This window comes from Octodon degus, unplaced genomic scaffold (assembly GCF_000260255.1).
Source record: "Octodon degus isolate 3935 unplaced genomic scaffold, OctDeg1.0 scaffold00017, whole genome shotgun sequence".
NCBI classification, from domain to species: Eukaryota; Metazoa; Chordata; class Mammalia; order Rodentia; family Octodontidae; genus Octodon; species Octodon degus.
The window spans coordinates 14,935,232-14,947,180 of NW_004524593.1; the positions used below are offsets into that span (position 1 = coordinate 14,935,232).

The window sequence follows — 11,949 nt, forward strand, 5'->3', positions numbered from 1 at the left end:
TCTTCTTCTTCTTCTTCTTCTTCTTCTTCTTCTTCTTCTTCTTCTTCTCTCTCTCTCTCTCTCTCTCTCTCTCTTTCTTTTTTGTGGTACCAGGGATCAAACTTGCAACCTTGTGGTTGCCAGGCAGGCACTTATGCTGCTCAGCTATTTCTCCAGCCCTGTTTTCTTGTTCTTGGAATGATCTAGTTAATACAGAAGATATCACCCTTCCCTTGTATAAAACAGCAACTGTACCTCCAGCCAAACAAATAAAAAATCTTTAGGACCCTAATAAAAGATACTCACTTATTCTTAGGTGCGCTTGATGGCACATACCTGTAATCCCAACCCCTGGAAAACTGAAGGAGAAGAGTTGTGAGATTGAGGCCAGTCTGAACTACACAGTGAGACCCTGTCTCACTAAAAAAAAAAAGAAAAAAAATTGAGTTATTCTTGCACATTTCTGAATTCTTTGATTTTTAAAAAAAATTTGTAGTTTACATATTTCCCTAACATTTTTCTCATAATAATGAATTATGAATTGTGGTTTGAATTACCTTGTCCCAGTATGGACATATTGATATAGTGCTTTGAATATGTTTCTGGTTCACAATTGTTAGACTTCTGCCATTTTTTAGACAAATTAAATGAAAAATATTCTTGATAGGATTCAGTTATATATTTAAATAGAAAAAGTAGAAAATACGGAAAAAAAACATATGGAGTTTGAAAATAGCAACAACCAAAAAACAACCAAGGACAAAAATGGTTATGAGAGGAGTCTCACTGTGGTACTGTCACAACCCATGTGGCTATTGATGATTTCCGGGGAAAAATGGTGATGGGATGAAGAAAACATAGACAGGAGACAAAGCTGAGGTCAGGTGGAGGCCTTCTTTCTCCTGATGGGAGGAGAAGAACTGAGGAACCACAGTAGGGGAATTTACTTATACTCTCACAAAGTTAGTATTATGAGACACAGGATTGCCTAGTGATTAATGACTGGAATTGTCTCAGGCACGTCATTTTTCTCAAGACTGAGGTAGCTTGACTGTTTTAGGCACTTTGGCCTTGTCTTGCCCACACATGTGACCAATTTCCAGCTTCAGCCATTCTCCATGTGGGATAACTTCTCCATGTTGCTCCTGCATCAGGTCCCAGTCTCAGTGCCACTCAAGGTGGCTTCTAGTTCAACTCCAAGACCTGCCTCTAAGCTTTTCATGATATTTTGGTTTTAGAGTGCTGTGGATGAACTCAGGGTGCTCTCTTACTGTGCTATACTTTCTTCATTAGATTTATTACTAGGTAGTTGATTGTTTTTTTGGTACCAGGGATCAAACTCAGGACCTTTTGCTTGCCAGGCAGGTGCTTATTTCGTTGGGCTATCTCCCCAACCCTATTTCACTTTTTTGGATGCTGTTGTAAAAGATGTTATTTCCCTGACTTATCTCTCAGTGAGTTATCTCTCAGTAGTTATTCAGAGTGAGTTTGTTTGTTGTGTACAAGGATGCAATTGAATTTTGAGTGTTGACTTTGTATTTAGCTATGCTACTGAATTTGGTTATTAAATCTAGAAGTCTTTTGGTGGAGTTTTTGGGTCTTGTATGTAGAATATTATGTCTTCAGAAGTAATGATAATTTAATAATTTTTTCCTTCCCTATTTTAATTCCTTTTATTTATTTCCCATGTGTAATTGTGCTGGCTAATGTTTCCTGAACTATATTGAGTAAAGGTGGTGAGTGTGAACATTTTGGTCTTGTTACTGATTTTAGAGTGAGAGCTTTTAGTTTTTGTTTGTTTTGTATGATGTTGGATGTTGGTTTGTCATAGATGGCTTTTTATCAGATTTCAATAAAGACTATTCCAGTTTTCTGTAGAGTTTTTATCATTAATAGTTGTTGGACTTTGTCAAATCCTTTTTCTTTTTTCTTTTATTAATGTTATTGAGAAACAAATAGTAATGAGACAGTTTCAAAACAGGTTAGTAGGACAGTTACAATAATTAATACATTGCATATTGTTGTCTTCCTAGTAGTTATTCAGAGGACAAGATGCAGACATGATATCCTGTTTAAACATTACTCATTGAATTAAGAGAAAGTAGCTGTGTATCTATCCTATTTTGTATATACAGATACAAAATGGTCCTTCACTTATATCCCCTTTTTTGTTTAGTTTTTTTTTTATTAATTTTATTGAGAAACAAATAGCAATGAGACAGTTTCAAAAACGATTAATAGGACAGTTTCAATAATTAATACATTGCATATTGTTGTCTTTGTAGTGGTTTTTCTTAGTGCAAGATTCAGACATGCTACCCTGTTGAAACACTATTAGTACAAATCTTTCTTCTCATTGAACCTTTCTCTGCATCTGTTGAGATTATCATACAGTTTTTATCCTTAGCTGTGTTAATGTAGTATATTACATTTATTGATTTGATTATATTGAACCATCCCTGCATTGCTGGGATGAGTCCTGTTTGGTCACGATGTATAATCTTGATGATTTGCTGCGTTCTGTTTGCTAGTATGTTACTGAGGGTTCTTGCATCTGTGTTTGTTAGGGAGAGCTGTAGTTGGCTTATAGTTCTCTTTCTTGTTTGGATCCTTCTCTGGTTTTGATATCATGGTACAGCTTGCTTTAAGAAATGAATCTGGGGACTGTCAAGATAGCTCAGCAGTCTAAGGCACCTGCCTCGGTAAGCTTAGGCAAGCACACAGGGACAGTGGTTTGATCCCTGGCATCATATGCCATGCCAGCCCCGCCCCCAGGGTGGGCTGAGTCGGTCACAGAAAAAAAAAAAGTGAATCTGGGAGTATTCCTTCCTTTTGTTAAAGATTTCCAGAGGTAGTAACATTAGGTCTTCTTTAAACATTTTTTTTTTTTTTTTTTTGGTCAGCAGTGAATCCATCATGGCCTGGACTTTTCTTTGTTGGTAGATTTTTAATTACATTTTCAATTTCATTGACTGATACTATTTTATTTTAAATTTTTATATCTTCTTGAATCATCTTTGGTAATATATCTATATATATAATCTATATCTATGAATCTGACCATTTCTTTTGTGTTTTCTATCTTATTAGAATATAGGTTGTCAAAGTATTGATGATCTTTTGGATTTCTGCAGGAACTGTTGTGATTTAACCCTTAGCATTCTTAATTTCATAGATTTGAGTCTTTCTTTTTTTTGGATAAATTTGGCTAAGCATTAGTTAATTTTATTTTATACTCCAAATGAGCAACTCTGCAAGTCATTAATTCTTTGAATGGTTTTCTTAGTCTCAATTGCATTATTTTCTGCCCTGATCTTTATAATTTCCTCCCTTGTATGAAGTTTGTGCTTCATTTGCTCTTCTTTTTGTAGCAAATTGAGGGTAAACATTAGGTTGAACATTAGGCTCACTCTTTTTCTGATATGGGAATTCACTGCTGTAAATTTCTCTGATAAGGCTGCCTTCATTGTGTCCTGTGTGCTTCGGTATATTGTATTGGTATTATCATTTAATTGTCAAAAATGTCTAATTTCATGTGTGACTCATTGTTTTTTGGAGGAGGGTATCATTTAATTTCCTTTTGTATATGAAGCTTTTGGATCTTCTTTTATCATTGATTTCTAATTTCATTGCACTATGGACTGATAAGATACCTGAGATAATTTCAGTTCCTTTGCATTTACTTAAGCATGTTCCATGACCTAGTATGTGGTCTGTTTGGGAGAATGTTCTTTGTGTAGCTGAGAATAATGTGTATTCTGATATTGTAGCCATCTACTAAATCCATTTACTCCTGATATTTATTTGTTGATTTTTTTTTCCTACTTGATCTAATTGTGACAGTGGTATATTGGGGTTCCCCATTACAATCATGTTCATGCTAATTTGACTTTTCATGTCCATTAATATTTGTTTTATATAGTTGGATGTGCTGATTTTCAGGACATATATGTTTGTGATTATTATCTCTTCCTCTTGGATTGCTCCCTTTATAAGTGTGTAGTGACTTTCTTTGTCTCTCTTAATCAGTCTTTGACATTCACTTTCTGCAAATGGAATAGCTACCTCTGTGTTTTATTTGAGGTTCTTGTCATATGGAGTATTGTTTTCAATTCTTTTGACTTTTTCAGTCTATTAATTTCTTTTTTGAATTAAATGTGTTTTTTTTTTTTTTTTTTACACAGCCTACTGCTGTGTCTTCTTGATCCATTCTCCCAGTTGGTTTATTTTGATTGATAATTATGATCATTTGCATTGGTTATAACTGACATGTATTGACTTATCCTTGTCATACTATTTTGTTGTTGATTCCTTTTCTTTTCCCCTCTGCTTAATAACTTGCCTTGCCTGGTTGGTTCATTCTGTTGGGCTTTAAGGTGTTTTAGTTTTACTAGAATATCTTTCAGAACATTTTGGAGTGGTGATTTGATGGTCATGAATTTCTTCTTTACCGTGGAAGCATCTTATTTCTCCTTCAATTTTGAAAGATAGTTTTTTTTTTCTGACAAGATCTTGCTATGTAGTTTAGCTTGCACTTGAATTCACTATTGTAGCCCAGGCTGACTTCAAACTCATAGCAATCCTCCTGCCTCAGCCTCCGGAGTGCTAGGATTACAGCATGTGCCACTACACCTGGCCCAAAGATAATTTTTCAGGGCACATCAATCTCAGAGGTTGTTTTCTTTTAGAGCTTAAACTCCAAGCTCTTCTAGACTAGAGGGTTTGTGTTGAGATGTCTACCGTAATTCTGATGGGTTTTTCTTTATAGGCGACTTCTTTCTTTCTTTCTTTCTTTCTTTCTTTCTTTCTTTCTTTCTTTCTTTCTTTCTTTCTTTCTTTCTTTCTTTTTTTTCCAGAACAGGGGATTGAACTCAGGCCCTTGCGCTTGCCAGAGAAGCGCTTATTCCACTGAACTATCTCCCCGGCCCCACGACTTGTTTCTTTAATAAGTTTTAATAATCTGTTCTTGTGTTGACTTTCTGGAATCGTGACTATTATATATCTTGGTGTAGATTTTTTTTTCTTTTTTTAAAATCATGATTGATGGAGTTCGATGTGCCTTACTTAATTGTAAGCCAAAGACTTTCCCTGGTTGGGAAGTTTTCTGCCATCATTTCCCTGAATAGATTTTTCTTTTGCTGTTGGGGTATTTCCTGCCTTTTCATTGACTCCAATCTTGTGTTACTCTTCTTGGCATCATCTAGCATCTGCTGGATTGAGTTTCTGTGGTCCTTTGCTATTTTTAAGGAATCTTTTATTTTCATGGTCACTAGCTGCAACTGTCTTTTATAGAATTGGCTCAATTTGGAGTGTATACTTTCACTGGACTTTTAATTAATTAATTAATTAATTTTACAGAATCAGGGATTGAACTCAAACCCTTGTGCTTGTCAGGAAAGTGCTTATTCTACTGAGCCATCTCCCTGACCCCTCATTGGACTTTTTAATCTCCTGCATATCAGTTTGAATCTGCTTCACGATTGCTATTTGTTTCCTATGTTGGGTGTTCCATCAGTTTCTTAAGCTCCTCAATTTATTTTTTAATGTGGTTCTGCTCTAGAGTCACTGACCATATCTTTCATTATGATCATTATCTCTGGTTATCTGAGAAATTATTTTTGAGTTGATCTTTCCTAGAGTCTCATTCATTTGCTTTGTTGCTTCCACTGTGCCACTTCAGAGTCCATTTGGGGGGTTTTTAAATTGTTCCACCTCATTTACCCCTGGATTTGTCTCTGGTGATCTGGGGGTTGGGTTTGCATCTTCCTTCCTTCCTTCCTTCCTTCCTTCCTTCCTTCCTAGCTTCCTAGCTTCCTAGCTTCCTTCCTTCCCTTGTTTCTTCCCTCCCTCCCTCCCTCCCTCCCTCTCTCCTTCCTTTTCCTGGGTTGATGCTTGTAAATTGCTTATGGCAGGTAGCTTTTTTGCTAGTATTTAGAACCCTTAGTAAATGACTGCTTCTTGGAGATCTGTTCCTCGTATTGCTGTCTTTTGAATTTTTAGTCTGTTGTAAGATTCTGCCTCTTCAATTTTTTGAGAGTGATAAATTGCTGCATATTAGGTCCTTTCCCTGGTTATTTGGCACTGGCATGAATAGCGTTCTTTCTGACCCTTAGGCAATCTCAGTCTTAGCATACCAGGAAGAAAAGTGTGTACCTACAGGTAGTAGTATTCAAAGGAGCAAACAGGTCTGAACTTCAAACTATAAGGTATAGAATATTATTTCTTTTCTTTTTTTGGTGGAACTGGGAATTGAATTCAGACCCTTGCGCATGCCAGGGAAGTGCTTATTCTCCTGAGCCATCTACCCGGCCCCTATTTCTTTTCTTTCTATAATTCTACTACAAATATTGTATGGACAGAAATTTCATCTTTTTTTTTTTGAGTCTTAAGTTATTTAGGCCATCTCTTGCACAAGCAAAGGGATGGAAGATCAGTATGATGGTCATCATTTGATACAAATAAGGAAGGTGAGGTTAAGCCCCGTATTCTTTTCTGGTCCGAGTACAGAGTAATGGTCCAAGTCAGAGCTGTGCTGCCTGATGGGTAATGATGGGTAATGATAGTCCTGGTTCTCTTTATTCATCTTCATAGCTAGTCAGAAGCAGTTTCACATGATGGTTATGGAACAGAGTATGGCTACCCAAGGAGAAGGCTTGGTCCTGATGTGGAGGTGGGGGTAGGCAGTGAACTTGGGTCTCTCCTCCTCTCCGTGGAGAAGGGAGTGGTTCAGCATGCTCACTCCCACCCCGGGAGCTCTGTGAAAAAGGTGAGGGCCTTCCACATGTGAGATGAACCTTCCCAGCCCTGGGTGCCATTCGACATAGGCCGTCCTACCTAGCAGCCAAGAAAGCTGGGACACAGCTGCTGCTGCTGCCACCATTTTGGTCTTGGACCAGAAATTTCATGTTTTTATTTTTATTTTTATTTTTTAAAATTTATTTTTTACATTTATTTAGTGTGTGTGTGTGTGTGTGTGTGTGGCCAGCTCAGCCCACCAGGGGGCGGGGCTGGCTGGCATGTGGTGTTGGGGGATCAAACTGCAGTCCCTGTGCTTTGCCAAGCTTGTTCCAAGTAGGTGCTTTAGACCACTGAGCCGTCTCTCCAGCCCCAGAAATTTCATGTTATTTTGCAATATCTGCATGTGAAATTTCAAAGTACATGCACATTATTTTTAATATAGATAATTGTTTTAGATTGTAAAAGTGGCAAATGCAAATAAATGATACAGGAAAGTACTTAAAAAGCAAATGAAATTCCACCCTAGTGCCATCTTCTAGATCGTCTACTGTTTCCCCACACTGTTCTCCACTCTCAGCATGTGTGACCCTTTTTATTCATATGAGTATTTGTGTGCTTCCTTCCCAAAATAAGCCTCAAATGTAGAATCTTGCTTGGCATGATTTTGTGACATGTTTATATAATCATATATTGTAATGTCTTTTCATGTTAATAAAAGGATTTATAGTACTAATTTTAAAAGATTGATAGAATCTCAGTTTGTGTACTGTGATTTATTAACATGGCTTTTAGTGATACATTAATTTTAGTTTGTAGTCAATCCTTTATATATTGCTATGTGATATACAGTTTCTTAATTAGAATAAATTCCTGGGAACAGAATTGCGTATTCAAAAGGTATACATGTTTGTAGGATTTTTAATCCATACTGTCTTATTGTTTTCAAATATTGTAACATTAGTATCCTTTTTACATTGGAATAACAGTTAATGTAATACATGCATATTCTTAAGAAAAATAAAAAAAACTCAAAGCAAAACTAGTATAAAATGTATAATTAAAAGCAAGTTTCCTAAAAAACAAAACAAAACAAATTTTTTGATTTGCCTAGCCTCTGTTTTACTTGCTGAAATAACTGAATTTTAATATTTTTGGCTTTTGTTTCTGGACTGCTTATTTCCATTATCTATAAAGATACATGCATATTATGCCTTTTTGGTTTAATGGCTTTTTGTCTGTTTGCTACTCTGATGTCTATAGATTTGCTTTCTTACCATGGTCTGCTGTATTTATTACATAATAATTTAAGTTTCTGTATTGAGTACATCTCTACCTTTTGTTTCATAGTTGAAGATAGTATCATTTGGTTTTGTAACAAGATTGTAATGGCATTTTTGTCCTTCCTTCAAAGTGGTTAGCCCTCTTTTAATACAGAATTTTAAAATCTGTACTCATATTTTAATGTTAATCAATGTGTTCAGTAATCATAATTAAACTTAATTTATGGGGAGTTCTGAAAGCTTGAATTTAATAAACATCATTTACATTATTATGATTATGCAAATATTCATTATAGATAGAGTTGGATGGTGTACCACAATTACATATTGTTCCCTAGGGTTTAATTATGACAACTGCTGTGCCAAAATAAAAATGTGTAAATGAAATATTTTTTCCTGCTATTACATCATTAAATCATCTCAGTTTACTGAATTTTAGTTCATTGAATATTGGTTGTGGCTTTGTGGTAGCCAGCCTCCAAGGTGGTTGTCTGGATGCTTGTCTTCTCTGTCTTCATCTTTTTCTTCTTCTGTCCCGGGGGTAGCAGGGTGGTCAGTGTGATCCACAGCAAAGCCATGGTCTGCTCTTCTGGAGATTTGCTCACAAAGGCCTGTGGCTTCTCTGTGGAGGTATTCTTTGTCTTTCTCTCATTGCCCCGAAGGATGCAAGCTTCCTATGGTAGGGACACTGGCAGCCTGTGAAAAGGTCCACCTGGTGACAAAACAGATGCCTCCAGCCAGCAGCTACTGCACATCATCCTGCCACATCCTGTGGCCACAGTCCTGGCTGACAGAGAGCTGCAGCCACCTGAGGAGCCCTGAGCTATGGCCACCAGCGAAGGCATCTGTGGCTTCCTAACCCTCATTACTAAGTTTTGGGAGGTAGTTACCCAGCAGTAACTACCTAATAGTTTTTTTTTTTTTTTTTTTTCAAACTTGGAGTCCAAGTGCTTGCCTAACAAATCTGCAGATGTGGGGTGGCTTTGGAAGGGGCTGTGGGCTTGGTGCAGTGTCTGTCAATGCGTGCCCAAAGTGCTACGAGAAAAGGGCTCAGGAAGAAGCCACCCGGACTTGGGTGAGACTCCAACTGAGGATTTGCAGCACAGTTAGGCAGATGTTACTGGAAAGCAGCGGAAAGGAGGGCATTTGTATAGATGCCAACAGCTTAGCAACACTGTTGCCTACAGTTCTGTGGAAAATGTACCAGATGAATTGGGTAATCTAGCCAAGATTTCCAACCAATGCTGTTGAAATATGGTTTGATTTTTTTCTTGCTGCTTATCATAAAATGTGAGATGGGAGAGAAACCAGAGGTGGATTATTAAACAAGAAGGATCTAGGACTTGTTTTTTAAAAATCTATTTATTTACTTATTTGGTACAGGGTTTCACTACACAGCTTGGACTAGTAGTGATCCTCTTTTCTCAGCCTTCCAGTGCTGGGATTGCAGGCCTGCGCCACCATGCCTCGTTTCGGTGGCTGGCACAGCACCCCGGGGGTTCCTGGGGCCCACATGGCATGTGGTCCCAGGGATCAGACCCAGTCCTTGCACTTGCCAGGCAGATGCTTAGAATGATGAGCTATTGCCCCAGCCCTAGGACTTGTTTTGAAAAAGCTATCTTTCCAGAAAACAGACAGCAGTAGAAAGAAAAAGAATGATTTCTGAGCAAGTATCAAATCCAGGACACGACCAGGCAAATATACTTTAGCAGTGAACAAAAGTCTTGTTAGACATGAGAAAAATTCAGTTAGGCACAATATGCTGTAAGGAGATGAAGGCTAGCGAGCACTGAATCCTAACCACTAGAGCACTAGGGAGCATCTAGATGAAGGCTAGAGATGCTCCCACTCACAGGGATCCTGGATATGTGTAACTACTGAGCTGCAAACCCTGTTCTCTGTCTTTGAAAAAGAGGCATGGCTCTGAGGGCACACGCAGGTGCCGGAAGGCAGGGCTGGGGCCTTGCAGTTTTTCTCATTCTTAGAGAGTTTGCAGCATGTGCCCTGCTCAGTTGCAGAATTCTCATGGATCAACTGAACCCTTCTGTCTTCTTTTGCCCTGGAAGATCTGTGTCAGTTTTGCTTCGCTTGCCCCACCGTTGCATAGTGATGTAGAAAGGAGAAACCATTCTTTTCCAGTTTTACAGGAAGGAAGAAGACTTAGGAACTGTCCGTAATGAACTACACCTGAGCAGCCTCGTTCACACCTGGTCCTTATGCAGGCGATGAGATCCTAGACTTTGAGCTCTTGCTGTAATGGGATGAGACTTGAGCAGGGTGGGTGCATCTGGCATGTCGTGTGGATGTGAGTCTACAGAGTCCTCTTTAGTGATCAATATTTTTTTAAGTTAGAATAAATATGAAAAAAAAAAGGAAAAGAAAACAAATATGCAGCAGTATGTTTGGTTATATCCTATTTATGTGTAGACAACATGTTTGTGTAGAGACACACTTGCACACATTTGTATTGTGTATATTTCTTCTGGGATAGGTAGGAGGAGAGACAGTTTTAATTTTGCCTTGTACTGTTTTGAACAATGAACTTGAGTGAAGGGGTGTGGCTTCTGACTTCGTTTACATTCTCAGCTTTATTGTCTGTTGCTGATGGATTAGCTTCAGTTTGTCTCCACATGTTTCCATTTGATAAATTGGAAGTGTCTTATTAATCTTCATAACTAAGTAATTTATCTCTCTCAATAAGTGGTACAGTTCATTTGTAATTCTTGGTAACTGAGTGAACCCTGCAGGCAGCAGCTGTGGCAGTGCAGAGGGAAGTGTTGGCTCATCCCCCATCTCTGTAGCTGTCTCCCATTTTTAGTGAGTAAGCCTCAGCAGTGAAGAAGTCTCGTCGTATTCCAGAATCGGCGGAGACATGTTACTGGTCTGGCCCTAGGACATACAGTACTTTTTGTGCTCAGATAAATGTAAACCCTAGTCTTCATGAGTACCCTAGTACTCATTGCTAGCAATGTGCGCTTACGGAAATTAGCACGTGAGTCTTGCTTGCTTCTCAGGAATAGCAGGTACTGCAGATCTTACTAGTAAGAGAGGGTAGTGGTTGTATCCGCAGTGTGTCTGGCTCCTGTGGGATGCATACTGGCTAGAATTCGCTACTGTGTGCTGCTCAGGTAGTTTGCTGTCCCTTTACTAGGAGCAGCTTTATTAGCCTTTTGGACTTGGAGCGCTTTCCCCGCTCGCGGGCTCTCCGCGTCTCCTCCAGGCTGACTTACTCTGCCCGGACCCGTGGTGCATGCAGCTCATCAGTGTGCCGCTTCACTTGTTGTATTTTTCTTTACTTTTTTTTTAACTTGCAGAATTCTCGAATTTACAGTCAAGAGGCCTACAGTGGTATAGTGAACACCTGTGTACCTTTTCTCCAAGTTCACTGTAAGCATTTGCTACCCTTCGTGTGTCTTTCTCATTTTTCTTCTGAATTTCTTCAGAATAATTACTTAATAATAAGGGACTGTGACGCCTTACCTCCCACATTTGCTATCTGACTGCAATATATCACACCCATGAGCTCTAACATTGAGATAATACCATTATAAAATAAAATAAGCAGTTCATATTCATGTTTTTCCACTTTTCCTACAAATGTCCTTTTTAGCTTTTTTTTTTCTCTTGATATTGCTTTTATCCCAGGCTGGTCTTAAACCTGTGTTCTTTCTGTCTCAGCTTTCTTAAGTGTTGAGTTTATGTTGTTTGCTCGCTCTTTTTTTTTTTTTTTTTTGTGGGGGGAGAGGGTGTTCTGGCAATGAAACTCAGGCCCTGTGCAAATGAGGCAAGCTAGGCTTCTAGTCTCTTAGTCACTGACTTTTTTTCCTAATCTTTTTGAGAAAGGGTTTCTTTTTTTTTTTTTTTAAAGGATAAAATAAGTTTTTATTTATAGTCTTATAGTAAAGGGGGAAGCCTTAACTTGCAAGACAATTCTTCAGCAGTATGTACAACA

The 11,949-nt window shown here is 38.2% G+C and overlaps 1 protein-coding gene across 1 annotated transcript in view; it reads left to right on the forward strand.

Annotated features, from left to right (window-relative positions):
* The window catches only part of Rps6kc1 (ribosomal protein S6 kinase C1), a 174,312-nt gene that overhangs the window by 23,885 nt on the left and 138,478 nt on the right, over positions 1-11,949 (forward strand). The gene's annotated exons all lie outside the window — the stretch shown is intronic.